This window comes from Gopherus flavomarginatus, chromosome 12 (assembly GCF_025201925.1).
Source record: "Gopherus flavomarginatus isolate rGopFla2 chromosome 12, rGopFla2.mat.asm, whole genome shotgun sequence".
NCBI classification, from domain to species: Eukaryota; Metazoa; Chordata; order Testudines; family Testudinidae; genus Gopherus; species Gopherus flavomarginatus.
In genome coordinates, this window is record NC_066628.1 from 48,221,340 (window position 1) to 48,237,792 (window position 16,453).

The following is a 16,453-nucleotide window of genomic DNA, read 5'->3' on the forward strand; positions in this document are numbered from 1 at the left end:
CCCTCAAAGCCTGTGCTTCAGCCAGAATTATATGGCTAGGTTGGCACAAAAAACAGCACTGTTTCATATAAGATTAGACTGGGCCTTGCAAAATTTTCAGAGAACCTCCAAGCAACAAGGTTTTGTTGTTCCCTGCTCTCACTGGAGGTGAGACATTCCATCTCCAGGGCAGATTTAGTCCCGGGGCTTTCATTGGGGTGGGAACTGTGGATATGTCTGCATAGGGATAAAAGACCCATGGCACAGCCACGGCTGGCCCGGATCAGCTGACTTGAACTCAGATTGCAGGGCTAAAAATCACTGTGTAGACATTCAGATTCAGGTTGGAGCCCAGGATCTGGGCCTCTTCATCCTTGCAGGGTCCCAGAGCTCAGGCTTCAGCCCAAACCTGAGGATCTACACAGCAATTTTTTTCAGCTCCCAAGACCAAGCCCCATGTGCCCAATTCAGCAGACCTGGGCCAGCAACGGGTTTTTTTCTCCCTGCATAGACATAAACTGTGGTGGCTAAGATATCCCAGGCATGTTGTGAACTACAAGGCCGGGATTCCATTATGTTGCTCCTGGAAACTGCCTAACACAGCATTTTTATATGCAGTAATGACTTTATAGTGACATAATGGGATTGTCTGGGATTGCCAAAGGCGGTGGGAAAGAGAAAGGCTGAGTTATCAGAATACCCTTTCTTCCAATGCCTGCTGTAATCGCAGCACTAATTTCATTGTGTTGAATTTGACTTTCCAGGCCAGCCTGCCAGATGCTTCTAGCTTTGCTATTACCTCCAGACACGACCACAATGGGCAGTAAAAGTGAAGCAGCTCTTATTAAGCCACAGCAGGTTCTCTGTACGGAGTCTGTTCACTGCAGCTTCATGGAGCGTGCTTGCATGCCCTCAAGGGCTGAACTGGGAATTTGAGGTCCCAGTCACTAGTGTGCTATGTGTCGTTGCTGTCAGTTTGCCACTGGTGCCTCTAGACCTGCCTCAGAACGGAGCTGAATGATCAAATGACAGTGCTCTGCTTATGCAGCTATCAGGTACATATCCAGAGGGGAACACAGCATTGACCGTCTTGTGGTTAGGACACTGGCAAGAAAGGCAAGGGGCCAATTAGTGTGAATGACAGTAGTGAGATTTCTACTTTGGGCATTTCTCCACCATTAAGACTTCCAAAGCCACCCAACTGCCATCAGATGCATAATAACTTCTGGGCAAGCTCTGATTTAAATGGCTCCCTTACAGAACATACTTAGAAGTCCCAAGACACTCTAGGAAACATGACCAGGTCTTTACTGCTTTAATGAAATTTAACAGATTGGCACTGAAATGCATAATGTACACCACAATTGAGAGCACAAACCCTGAACTGAGTTCCTCACTGGAATCAGTCAGGATCTTTCTGGCTTTTAATTTAATTTGATTTCTCTGTTTCTCTTGAAGTTCCATGGTTTCTGGCTGATGCGCGTTTGGAGTCACTTAGAGGTTGCTGGGAAAGCATTACTTTGTAGTCCCCTCACAAACGCAATTATCGTCCCTTTTTTAATCATTCCTTTTAAAAACGGGAGGTAGTGGCTTGTGTCACTAGCTGTTACTTTATTTTAAAAAATTTTAAAAAAAATTTCAAGATTAGTTAGTCAAAAAACATCACCGTCTCTTTCCTCTTACACTGATTTCCCACAGACATCTCAGTCTGAATCTGCTTTATTTTTTCCCCTTTCAAACGTCCCCTGCACATCGCAACCAATTTGTTTACACCCTCACTTCTCGGGACAAGAAGTTGATGGTCCTTTCACACTATTTCCTCCCCTGGTGAGAAGGTTTTGCTGATGGTGCTGTAGCTACCTATCCACAAGGAAATAACTTAGGCCACTTGAAACCAGGGATATGAAAAAACTATGAGTGTGAAGTTTAGCTCTTACTTATGTGATTGTGGTGTTCTGTTCCCCTGTATTATCTTTTCAGCAGACAAAACCTCAGCCACATAGCTTCAGTCTAAAACCGCTTTTATTTTATATAGAGGAAAGCAACAAAGAACAAAGAAGTAAAGTATCCATGAGAGGACCCAATGTGTGTCTCTCTTCTGTAACAGTCTGCAGCAGATCTGAGAACAAAATGGCTGCACTTACAAATGTAAAGGTGCAGAGCACCAAACAACAAAAGGCAGCGTGGTTTCCTAGCTATATACACTGATCCTTGCTGTACGGAAACCTGCTTGCAACTCTTATTGAAAGACTCCTCAAATTCACAAGCTTAAGGCACCAAAGCTACTTTCATAACAAGCCTTCTCGGCCTTTTTCAGTCAGGTAAAACTGCCTCGTGACTTGGACAGTGTCGTTTCTGTCATCTATTCAACCTTAATTTAATTGTGTAGAAAAATGGTTTCAGGTTTTGTTTGGTTTTGTTTTTCCATGAGGGGATGAGGATAAAAACAGTTCAGCAGAAGGCCTTAAGCGCTGAACCTCTCCACATTTTTCCCCTTCCCTATTTCTTCCACAACAGGAGGCTGAGCCATCAAATCAAATTTCTGACCTAACACATCGCTGCTGCAGGATAGGAAAAAAGCAACCGAGTGGTGTATAGAATTGCCATGTTGTGGCTGTCGGGAGACTAGGCTGCAGACTAATTTGGTGCAGCTTCCTGTTTTTCTATATCCAGGTTTGAAGAGAAACAGTGGAGAAGCTAATATGAACTTCTCGAGGCATTGACTTGCTGCTGTTGTGTTTTTCAACTAACAGACCCAATTCAGCAGGGGCCCGACCAAGCTTCCAGCATCAGCCTCAGCCAAGGGACATGGCTAATGTCAAACCTGACGCACTTTGTTTATTGTGAGGTTGCAGTTACACAATGTACCACTTGGTATTTCCAACTCAAGCCCCGGCCATGGCATGTTTTCATTGTTTTTTGGGCAAGTGTTCGGCTTTTCAGGCCTTTGTGAACCTGGGTTAATCAGCCATTAGGAGTTCATATAACTCCCTAAGGACTGCAACTGAACATCACTTTAATCTCTTCAGCCTTTGGAGAATCACAATCTACTAAGACATGAACCTGATGTTTGAAAACTAATTGCATCCCTAGCCTTTAAATACAATGATGACATTTCCTCATTAACTTCTCCAGGCCTCTGCCAATTTAGACTACAATAAGCAAAGAGGTAGATTCCACCCCCTATCCCCTCCCCCGTGCACAGGACACTGTTGCATTAGCGTTTATAAAGCCATTTAATTAGTCATGATGCAGTTTGGGTGGTAGGGCTCATTTCATTCTAACTTGCATCTCAAACATCAGCATCAGTTGAATTAAATGGAGTTGTACAGGGTGAGACAGAGAGGAGAACTGGGTCTACTGTGTATTAATAACCCTTCACTGTGCATTCAGTTTGCCCAGTTGCTCCCCATTATTGCAAATGCACACCTTGCAAAGTGCTACTGGAAACACCAGATGGGCAGAATTCCATACACCCAGCACAGAGGTAGATAGGAATGTCCTATTGTGAAAAGCTCAAATAACGTGACTGATTTCATCTGGCGCATTGTGTTTGCTAAAGGAGCAATATTACACCAGCGAGGAAGGCCCTGATTAATTGGTCTGGCCAAGGTACAGTTTGCACAGAACCAGGATTGAGGGCTGTAAAGTTGTACCACCTTCGTGTGTCTTCAATTCTGGGGCCAGCCAGGGGTCAATCTAGTCTGCAGCGTAACTTAGAGCAGCCTCAGGGCTTCCTATATCATACATCCAGCTGCCTATAGCCCCAAGAGGCCATTCTTGCAGCCAAGAATAGCCAGAGCACAGCAGCACTTTACCCATGCCTCCTTTTCTCCAACCCCACACTAGCAGTTGTAAATGTAACTCAAGGGTTTTCTCCTGCAGGATTTGACTTTGTTTCTCCAGGGGAGGGGCAGAGAAGCATCATGAAGGGGACACAGCTCTTAGCTGGATGCTCTGCGTCTCAGATAGAAGGACCCTGAAACATCTCAAACATCTCTCTGAAACTGATGGGGGACTAGTCCCATCCACTTAGCCCGGTTTTACTTACAAGAGCCCATAGGTCTTACCCTGTGTAATACTTCTGGAGAAGTCCCGAAAAGACTGAACTCCAGCCTATTCTTCAGCAAAGCACTAAGCTGAAGTGCAGGAAGAAGAGAAGTGCTTAGTTATGCAGAATATTGAGAATTCCCTGCCCCACATTGCACAAAGAGGGACAGCAAAGCCCCTCTATCTCACCAGGGATTTCCTTTCTGTGGAGCAAATTCCACAATGCACAGGTCCTCCAGCTCTATGGCCCCTTTGCACGGGCTTCTTTTCACTTTCTGCATCAACAGTGACAATGCTAAAATTACACTGTGTTGCCCATTTCATGGGAAGATCTCAGAGTGTTTTACAGATGGTGAATCTGAAGCAAACAACGGGAACTAGAACGTAAGTTTCCTAATTTGCAGGTGTGTGCTCAGATGAGAACGTGAAAGATCATCTATTCAAGAGATGGTTAAGAGGAGGTTTGATCATGGGTCTATAAGTTTGTATGTGAGGAGAAGACTTCCTATAGCATAGGGTTCTTTAATCTAGCATACAAAGGCTTAACAAGCCCCAATGGTTGGAGGTTGAGCCTAGACCAATTCAGAGTAAAATACAGAACATATTTTTAACTGTGAGGGTAATTAACCACTGGAACAAACTAAGAAGAGGTGTGGTGGATTCTGCACCATCACAGTCTTTAAATCAAGACTTGGTGTCTTTCTAAAAGATCCATTCTAGTTCAGCCAGAAGTTACAGACTTGAAGCAAGAATTCCCTCTCCCGTGTTACACAGGAGGTCAGACTCAGTGATCATAATGGCTCCTTCTCTCCTTAAAATCTCTGAAGCTATGAAAGGCCTTTTTTAAAACATGTTTCCTTTGGGAACCTTGCCTGAGATGCCTTGCCCCAAATCTCTGCACACCCTCCCATCATCCAATGCATTAGTCTGAGTGAACAACTGTTAAGTAGCTTCAAGCAGGGGCTTTGTCTACTGTAACAAGCATGCGGTCAGTGCTTAATCAATAATAGGAATAAGGCCATGCATATTATGGAGACACCTGCCAGAATGTCAGCTACCCACACCGGGCATAGCCATGTATGGCAGATGCTTACTCCTAGCATGTCTGTTGTGGGAGGAACTGAAAAAACACATTACTACCCCATGTCAGTGAAGAAATGTAGAGCTGCCTGTTGGTTCCATCACTAGTACAACATCCACACTTTAATATTATATGACGCTGCTGCAGCTCGGGGCTTCAAAGGGGACAGGATTATTGGCTAATTGGATTTCTGTTCTCCATTAGGGCTGAGGAAAAGCCAAATCCAAAGCTGACATAGAAAGCTTTAAACATCTGTAACAACAAAGGGGTAATTTATGACCAATCCATCAAGTAGTTTGTAATCTGAATGCAGGTTTTTACCTCAAGATGCACAGTGCCTACCTTTTCCCATATGTGCATGGATTTGTTTCGCAATGTAAAGGAATGCCGAAGTTTTCCAAGTAAAATCTCCATTCCTGCTCCTCCATTACAATTATGAAGATGGTACCTGGGAGGATTTGGGTTTCAGAAAGTGAGTGCCAATCTCTTCCTGCTTTGAGATGCAAACTGGACATTTAATGGCAGGCGTGATTATTATAATTTTTTTATTATTATTATTATTATTATTATTTTTGGTGGGGATGGAACTCTCTGCAGCTCAGTTGAGAAGCCTCAGGAAACTCCAATCGGTTTCACCTACAAATCAAACCAAGATTTGAAACTAACAAGCAGGTGAAATATAAAATTGATGTTGGCCACATGTTGCAAATCAGAGGCTTATTAATCCAGCCAAAGAGTAGGAGCAGATGTTCAAGCATTTCCACATGACATTCAAGTAAGAATCTAACCCTGGAAGCCCAGAAAAAAATTAGGAACTAATTGATATGAATTCAAATATCAGCCACTGGATTTCTCCCACAGTGTCATGATATAATACCAACCAGCATATAGCAGATTTCAGTAACAACATGGGAGGGGAGAAGGAATTATTTGTAATTTGGGCAGGAGACATCATGTGAGCAACTCTGTCCTATTATTAGAGGATCTCAAAACACTTAACCAACATTAAGGGCTAAATTTTGGCCTTAAACCACCTTCCTGTATTGGAGACAGCATGGCACTGCCAGGGAACACACCTGTTGTGCTACAATTAAGCAGGCTGTGGGTTCACTCCCCTCCATCACCACTGGCTAGCGAGGATGAAGATGCGTCAAAAGCCCTAGCATCATTTGGGATGGGTAGCATGTCTAGCAACACTGGCCAAGGACCTACAAGCACTACAGCTGTGATGAGCCCTTGCACGCAAGAGGAGCTCCTTGCACCCACACACCCCATTGCACTTGCTGATCATAATCTAGCTCTAGTCAGTTAAGACATGCAAGGTCTTTTCAAGATATGTAGGAAACATCATAACTATGTTGTGGCATATGGTGTGGGTAACTGTCTTGACAAAATCAATGCAAACAAATCCATCACAAAGGCAGGAACTGAATCGAGGAGTCTAGTCCCTGCAGGGGGCTGGACTAGCTGAGCTCTCAAAGTCCCTTCCAGTCCTATGAGTCTAACTACATTCCGTCTCCATGGGAAAGTAGTTACTTACTCATTGAAGACAAAGGGATACTCATCCAACGAAAGCTTTGAAATAGCTGGTCATGTGCATGTATCAATCAGCTGTGGAATTTAGATAGAAAAACACTATTGTAACCAAATTGTTCTGTCTTTAAAGAGACATCATCAAGTTAGTTTAGGGTCCTAATGCTTCCTTACAAATGCTTTAATTTAATGGGGAAATACCTTCCCGATAAACAGTTTATAATATTAAAATGCATTGTTGCTGAGAAATAAAACAAAAATATAAGTGTGACGTATCAACAGATCATTAGTTAGTGTTCTAGCACTCTGCCTTCTGGCCTTCCAGCAGCAGCTAATGAACAAAAGGAACATCGCCAGGACCTAGTCTGGTCTATGAACAAGGAAATGAAGTAAGAGATGGACAAAATTTGCACACACAAATGGGAAAGTTAGATGAACAGCTGCAGATTTGAGTATGCATATGAGAGAGAAAGCAATATTCACCTGCACAAAAACAAGACGGTTTTGAACATGTCTCTCTTATGTTTTCCAAACCGTGACTTTGGAGCCCCTCAAAAATTCAACACAATCCTCTCTCTCTTTTGATAAGGCTGTTCCTTTAGCTACCAGCAGGAGTAGGCTATTATCTGTGGATGGAATAGCCAGTGGAGGGGAATATGACACTTCCTGACATGGTGTTACCTTGATTCAGCAAATAAAGCTGTGTAAACCTATTAGCACAGCATTACCTTTTACCTTAGGGCAACAGGTTACATTGTTTAAATACATTATGTCGACTGAATTAAAATCTTGGTTTACATGCATTTGCATGGCACATTTACATACCCCTAGGACTAAATAACACTCAGAGTTAAACCAAAGTAAAGCTAGAGAAACCCCGGCAGCTTTTACAAAACCAACAGCATTACTGCAGATTCAGAAAGTTAAAGATGGTACTCGAGGCTTAGTCAGAGCAGAAATTGTCCCTTGCTGTGTTAAATATAGAAATCAGACAATGTAAAGTATTAATATGGCCAGGTTTGCTCCTGCACACACATGCGCTCACTGTCACTTGCTAGCACATCACTTAGTTGAAAGGAAAGGACACAAGAAGCTATCCCAGCTTCTGCCTTTGTACCCAGGCTGGCCTCAATCATATTCCTACAGTATCTATGGTCAATGTCAACACAGACAGCAGCAACAGCTTCCCAAAAGGCAGTGGTGAGGGGCAGGGTGAAGCTGTGGCCAAACGCTCATACGTTAGCATTCAGAAGTGGACTGGTGTGGTGGGGAGTACATGCCGCATCATCTCAAAGGAGCTTTCTTGGTCATCATTTCTCCCACATGCCCAGAAGCATTTTTCTTCCACAGTCTTTGGGATCGCCAAGTTGCGTGCACAAACCAACTCCCAAAGCCTGTGGCTGAAAAGCCACTAGTGCAAAGTCTGCACACTTCATTTTCCATGCACTACAGGATGAGGGCAGTTATGTTGATTGGCAGTGACACGGGCTAGCAGCACGCTGCTGGGCAACCGCATATAATTTATGACACAGGTTCTAATAATGAGCTGCAGCAACTGGGGAACTCCCAGCAATTTCCACCCACAGTGCACACAGGTTTTTCAGTGGTGACTATCTTTGCTGCCACAAATATTTTCATTGAGCTGAATCAAAATTGGACATAGAAACTGAGTGGCCAGATTTTTCAGCTGGTAAAAATCATCTTAGACAATGGACGGTACATCAATTTACCCCAGCTGAGAAGGGGGTCTGTGAGATTATTGGCTGGAATATTTTCAAGTGTCCTGGGTTCTTTCCTATTTGAGTAGCCCTTCATTTTTACTTTCCTATATTGTGCAGCTCTACCAGGGATGGGAGGGTTGAAATGCTCCATATTCGTTTGGCACTGTTGCCACTAAACAAAAAAAATGAAGCTTGGTTTGTGTGTTAGCCGCATGCCTGTGAAAGGAACTCCAGGGATCCCTGAAGGATTCCAGCCAGTTCTCCCAACTGCCACTGACATGGAAGGGGGGGGGGGGCGAAAGGGTTTCAGAAGCAATGTAAAGAGCAAATTGGGCTCAACCAATAAAAGCTGGGGGGGGGTTGCGGTGGGGGAGGACCCACAGCCCTCCAAGCAAAGTGGCTACAGAAAGTTGATGCAGGTTCAGCGTATGATTCCTTAAAACTTGTCTCAGTGTCAGATGTTCAGCATTCAATGCCATTGCCTCCAATTTAAATAATTTTTAAAGAAGTGCAGAGAAAGGTGATGAAAAGGCCCTAACGCCCTGGTCTGAGAAACACAGCCTACTTGTGCACTGTGGGCAATTTTTGCATTTTGGCGAGACATCTCGTGCAGGGTTGTGCTGGAGACTTTGCTTATTTTTTAAAAGTTTAAGTCACCAGTGAGCCATAAAACAAGAATATACTTTTCCTTTGAGGAAGATTCTGGAGGAGTAGCATCTTTTCAAGAAATGGGGTGTTGCCTGCCTCCTTTCATAAGGGGGTGCTCTTCCCAAAGCTAGGTACAAACTCAAACCTTGGATCGGGAAGCCACTTCTGGCATGGGCCCCTTATCTCCACTTCTCTTTGAAACAGCGTTAAGTCTCTAAACCACCGTTTCCAAGTGTCTATCACAGTTTGCATCTGCACTATGCTGGGTTTGAACTCTGCTGTGATCGGGTGAGTTGGGGCTAATTCGCACTCTAGCCTCAGGTAGCTCTGTGCCGCTCCATAAGATCAGAGCAAAGTTTTCAACACAGATCTCAAATGCATTGGACATTTGGAGCTGTAGGTCCTCGGACTGGACTTCATGTGTGCAGTTCATCAATATTATTATTTTTTTATTTCTGGATTAGTACCTAGGGGCCTGGGAAAGCAATCACTCCAGGATTTAAGACTCTATGTGCTAGGCACTGTTCCACCACATAATGAAAAGAGAGTTCCGGCCCGAAAGAGCTTACAGTTGTATGCCTTTTCCTTCCCCACAATCTTTAAGACAATTTTTAATATTGCCAGTGAAAGAGCATTCTTTCTTTAATTCAAAGCAGTGAATTCATCCGTCACAAGGCACTGCAAAGAGGCAAACTTCAGACGTAACCGCAAACATGAGATGACAACGAGATCAGGAAACAATCTGAAAATTACAATGAAGCATTCAAATAGGTTTCTAGAAGGAAAAGCCAACTCTATGTGTAGCATGTACAAATCCTTTCTAACAATAGCTAACATGCTGGGTTTATCTTCATGCTGAAAAGCGAAGTGCCCCCAATCCAATGCATCCTCATTGACTGGCTTTGGCTGATCCAAAGCCCACTGAAGTCAATGGAAACACTCCCGTTGACTAAAGTGGGGGTTGGACTGAGTCCTGAAAGAACATTTTTTTTCCAGTGATGAATGGAATCCATTTTATTCCTGAGTAACCATAATGCTAGCCCTTCAGAAGTGCATTTTGCATCCTAAAGGGGACGGCTTAGAAACACGAGCATCAGGTTTCGACATACCTACCCTGGCATCCAACCTAGCTTAAGGTTCCTGGTAGAGTAGATTGAGCCCTTCAGACTTTCCAAGAGAAATAAACTGAGTTCCATGAAGTTTACTCTATGGAGGCCTTTCAGTGGTGCCTGTTTGCTCTGCCTAGACACTAAAGGTGCCGTGGCAGATTGTACAAGTCGACAATGCATAGATCAGCATGTGAGCCTCTCCAAAAGGTTAGCAGTCTCCTTCGGTTTTCATTGTGGTTCTTCTCTAATCACCACGTCTGATTCTGCATTGCATTATTCTCTGTTATAGTCCCTGTTGGCCCCACCCTATTCCATTAAAATCAATGGCAAAACTCACACAGATTTGTGCCTTTTCCCTCACTGTGCAGCTAGAGCTCAAGCCTGCAAAGAGCTGGGAGCCCTCAATTCCCAGAGAAGGCAGTACAAGTTGAGGCATCGGCACTCCACAGGGTCAAGCTCATTGACTGTAAGAATAGGAGCTTCCAAAATACTCAGCAGAGACCTTATTGTAGCGCCCAGCTATCTAGGCAGAACAGTAAAAAGCGAACTCCAAATATTTGTGAATTTTTGGGTCAATATTGAAAAGCTCTGCAGGTTGTGTCAAAAAAAAATAATCCTCATTTCCTTGGATTGCTCTAGGTTCCTGCTGCCATTGCGTTGCCCTTAATAACCTAAAACAAGAGTGGATTGCCTCTTTTAATTCAGAATTTCCTTGCACTGATTAATTGATTGATGGATTTTAAGGCCATAAAGGTCAGTTATGATCATCTAGTCTGACCTTCTGTGTAACATAAGCCATAGAATTTTCATCAAGCCCTTACCTTCTGGTTGAGCTACTGCAGATCTTTTAGAACAACATTTAAACAAATGTCTCTTTTTGTCTTTAAAAAAAGAGTAGATGAACACATAAAAAGCATCCTTTTGTGATGCTGAACTTCTAGATTTACTCTCTGGAGAGCGTGTGTGCATGCTTGTATTGAAAGATAAGTTTAACAATGGTGTGATTTCAATTTTTCTTCCTGCTTATGCAGAGTTACTAATATCCTGATTGGAACCAGATTTGTGAGAATTAGAAGTCGAAATTGGAGCAGTAACTGCTGTGCAGAGGATGTAAAGGGAATAAAATGAATGGGGTATTAACCTTCAACCACTGAATATTAATCAGTGTTTCACAAAAAAGAAAATACAGAGCCTGCCACACTAAATATTTTTAGCACTTATTGACGGGCTTGATTTCCTCTCTCCCTAGGTCCATTAGCTTCTATGGACCAAAAAAAAAAGGGACACATAAGCTTTTTGGGGGGAGAAAAGATACTATACATTTTTAAATACTGTATGAGGTTTGTGAGTTATGCAGTACGGAACCCCCTGTAACAAACAAAACACCTTATCCCAACAGAGATCTGTTCAAAGGATCACTTCTCCAAGCCTCAAACTAAACAGAAATCTAGACTGGAATATGGTGAAGCCCTCAGAAATGAATGCACAATAAAGAAATAAACTTCCTTAAAAAATAAACTTCCCATGTGCCGAAAGGTAAAATGCAACTGAAAATAAGCCTAATAAAAGTATTGGCATGTTAAATGAAGACATTTTCTGTGCACCAAGCTAAAGTCTGTTTCGTAAAATAGTAGCATCTTCTGAAAACAAAGTCATGTTAAAGGATTTGCTGGAATAATGAAATCTGGCTTTTCATACACTGATAACTTAAGTTTAGCAACCCCCCAATTAGGTAAGTGTTGGCTATTATTATTCATCGCAGATGGGGCAAATGAGAAACAGAGGGTCTGATATTTAAAGATATTTAGGCACTTGAAGATTAACATGGGCACCTTCATATGTGCCTAAATCCCAATGATTTCAATAGAATCAGGAAGTTAGGTGCTTTCGAAAATTCCGATAGGCATCCAGCTGCTTCTTTAGAGACCAACATACCTCTAAAAATCTGGCCCAGAGACCCTAAAAGTGTCCTCTAGTCTGGTATATCTTAACTTCTGGATGCTGACTGAAAATACATAGGGCTTGATTTCCAGAAGTGCTGAATGATTTTAGAGGCCATTTTTTTTTATAATTTAGATCTTAGTGAATTAGCTAAAATCATATATAGCGAAAAATGGCAGAACTATAAATGGGTCTCAGGAATTCTTGTTCTATTTTAACTGCTCAACAGTACTCCGCATTTCCTACCACTGATAAGTAGGGATAGCTAGGATGGACTTTTTATTGGCTTAAATTTGGGGTGGGCAGTGTTACTTAGATACTCCCCTTTCTTGAGACCTGGCCTTAACATCTATGAATGACTCTCTATCTATCTAAAGATTTTTGCTAAATTAATTAAATAAAATCTCATAGTCAGGATAGTTCAAAGAAACTGCAACTCCACATTGTCAGGAACTTATTTCAGGGCTTTCATGATATTGTTTATGAAATCTATTTGCTAAAACAAACAAACACACACACACACACACACACACACACAAAACTACAGCAGTTTTGGCAGCAGCCTAACCCATATTACGTATATTGTTGTATTTTTATTTTAAATGCCTGCCTTGTTAGACCCTTGTGAGAACTGCTGTCTACACAGGGAAACTGAAAGAGGCTGTAGACACTTCTCAGATGATATCACAGTTTAGCAGCATGCTAATGTTGTCAGTGCTCTGATGCTGCTAGAATGGCTCACGTTTGATACATTTCAATAATACTTTGCCCTTCTTTAGCACCTTATTCAGGGCATCAAAGAGGTAAGATCCTGAACAGGCTGGTGAGCATCTTCAACCCCCATCAACTTCATTTGGAATTGTGGGTGCTCAGCACCTCACAAGGGTATACACACAAGGATTGGGCCCAGAGTGATTTACAAATACTGATCAGTCTTTGCAACACTCTGTGAGGTGGACAGATGCTATTATGTCCATTTTACAGATGGTTAAACTGAGGCACAGAGTTTAAGTAACTTTCTGTAATTCATACAAGTCCATGGCACAGAAGGGAAAAGAATCCATGAGTCCTGATTTCCAGCCCTGTGTTCTAACTATTAGACCACCCTGCTTTCCAGAAACCACTGGCTCCATATTACCTGTACATGCACATCAAGGGAAGAATAGATTTCTCATGACCTTGTGAAAGACAATGAAAGAGTCTGATTGCCACTATTCAGTACAATATTCATACAGCATAATCATCTCTTGATTTTTTTTGTCAGAAAAAGAATGAGGTCTAGCAATTGCACTGTCCGTACTTTGAATGAGGACTCAAATTTCACCAGAGATTAGGCAAACTATCTCAACATTTTCAATGAAAAACATAACCTGTTAGTAAAAAAAAAATGTTCCAATAAATTTCATCCCACTGTTTTCACACAAACAATGTTTAAAATAACGACACACGCACTAATGGAAAGCTACAGAGGCTTCTCTTTTGCCTATTCTCCCCCACAAAATTTGGCACAGCAAGACTCCGATGCTCCAAACTATAATGCCAGATGGCCTTTGAAATCCCTTTTCAGCAGAGACAACGATGCCCCTCTCTCACAGACTCTCCTGCCCTTCTCCTTAATGCATCTTTGCAAGACAGAATTAATTTGTTTTCATTAACTCCTTATCAAGTTACCTGGTTTTGAGTCCATGCTCAAAATGTATTTTTTTTTAAAAAATAGTGGTAGGTTTTCAGGAAATAGCAAGTTCTTTTTCACTAAGATAGAAATCATTTGGCAAGCACCAGTGAAATACTTCTGGTTTCCAGTAGAAGAGGGGGGAAGGAAGTTTTAAAAGAAAAATCAAACCTTACATTTGAAAACTTCTCTGTTTGAAGCCGATTTTTTCAAGTACTGTCAGGGTTTGTCCCCAAGAAGGTAGGTGATATCCTGGCCGTGTGTTTATAAAATGAAGTGATTAAGTTAGGGGACTTTAAAGTCCCACATGTAATAATGACGGATGTTTAGCTAGCATCCTGTAGCCAGAGATCCTAGGCACTGGTTCAGCAAGCACTTAAGTATATGCTTAACTTTGACTTCTGTGGGACTTAAGCATGTGTATAAGTGCTTTGCTGAACAGGGATAGATTTAAGCACGTGCTTAAGTACTTTTCTGAATAAAAGTCCTCAATAAACAAATTACATACAAAAAATTATGGATCTGAGTTATCCTACTGCAACATAAAACGGCAGGTTACTGAAGCATAAAACTGAAGCAAAGTGGTCGTGAATCAGGCTCACTATACATGGGGATCAATTTGACTCATTTCTGTAATGCAGCCACTTCATGGACAGATGGTAGCTGCTTTTACACTACAGAGCAAGGAACGCCCTTCTTCTAGGTTATTGCTACTTACCAAACGACTCGGAATGGGTGTCACAGGAGGGCTGACGAGAGACCAAGGGGGGTAGCTATGGCCTTTGGGACTTTGTACACACATGGGTAAATCTGGATTTTCTGGCCTTATACAAATTGAAATGGCAATGTTCTGCTCCTTTATTCCATGCTTTCAGGAGATTGTCGTTGACTTGGCTTTTTTTACTCAGAAGCAGGACTGCATTCTAATTAGTTTGCATTTAGAGGCTGCATAATGGTAACATGATCCTTACTCTAACCTTTATCATCTGTTTCCCATCTTCAAAGCAGCACAATCCTCTTAACTCCTGGTGCACAGGAGCAGTTTTTAGACTTTCTGCTTTGCTGAGCACAGTATTGAAACAGGAGGAGGAAAAGGTACCATTCTCGCTTGGGGACGGTGTCATCCTCTTTCTGATACACGTCCCTGGGAAGATGCAGGCTACTACCTTTGAGATAGGTTCCCATATATCGCACAATGGCTGAGTTCATTTAAGGCACACTGATTTGTGCAGGTTTGTCCCCTGCTGTGCAACTCCAGTGCTTTCTCGGAGCTTAGCTATACTGATAGTGGTGCAAGAGATGTCTGTTGGGCTGAATATTTGCTTGACTCCAGACTGATAGTAGTTTGTTCAGGGATGGCGCAAGGAAAGGGCTGCTAATACTGTCTGTTGTAGGTGGTTTGAGTTAATGTCAGGTGGTGTTTAGTCTAGATTAATGCACCACATGCTAAAGTGATGGGCACACCAGTGCCTAAATGCATGCATTAAAATAGATGGGTTCTTTCAAAAGTTCTCAGTGGTGCTAATTCTGCTTCCATTGAAGCCAATGGTATAATTCCCAGAGCATTTCCGAAACCCCTACCCTAAATGTTTTGGATTTCTTTAAATCATAATAAACCACATGCCTGAATAACATCTTGTAGCAGTGAGTACCACTGGTTCTGTTCCATTCTGTTTGTTTAAGTAGCCCCTTTGATCCAAAGGTTAATTGTAGGCTACTATAAAAAGCTTTTCTTCTTACCCATTTTAAATCCATTGTTTTTGGGTTCCACCATGTGCTGCTAACTCTGGAATGTCCTGGGGAATATTTCTCTCAGCAGAGCAGGGGGAGTCATCCTGAGTCGTTCCTCTAACGTGTTGACCTTCAAAGAGGAGGGGAGGAGGAACCTCCTTTGAACTCTTCCCTGTGATTCATTTCCAGGCCCTTCCTGTTCCTTCCCACAAGCTGACCTGACCTCCACTCCTTTCTGCCTCAGTGTCAGATGCAGGGAAGACCAAGTGACCGTTCAGAATCCTGAGTCAGGGAGTAACCCTCTCCCTCTCAGCTGACTGTCCTGGAGAGACAGGACCCAATTCTCCTTTTACTCCTGGTGGATATATACCACTGCAATTCTGTTGACTTAAATGTAGTTCTTCCTGATTTACACCAGAAAAGAGGACGTAAGTAAGAGGAAGATCAGGCTCTTAGTAAATATATTTTTCCCTATGAATCGTTTTTGATCCGACCTAGAGACCTTATATATTCTATTCCAGCCTTTCAAAATAAACGTCCTAGATAGATCCCTCCTTAGATGCTGAAAAAGATGTGAGTTGAACAGGAAAATCACCCTGAAGTCTGTAGTAAATACCAACTGCTCAAACTACCGTGCTAGACTCGGATATAAAGGGGGAGCTTCATCCTTTCAAATAACCTCACTCTTGAAAGGGTTTATTAGGATCTCTTTCAGCAGTAATGTTGGGAAGTTTTGTCAGCAGCGGATGATTATGGTAGTAAAATGCACTCCAAACAAAACGAAAGGCTTATTTGTTGGAACACTGGAGTCTCTGCTGTCTTGCTTTGATAACAGAAGAGTGCCAGCTAGATTTTTAAAAATGTTTTCTTTCTTTCTTTTCAAATATAATGTGTTGCTTTTTTACTCATTGTTCTGTAGACACAGTTCAGCATTTTACAAAAACAAAACAAAAATCCCTTAGGTGTACAATGATTAAAGTTTTCTAGG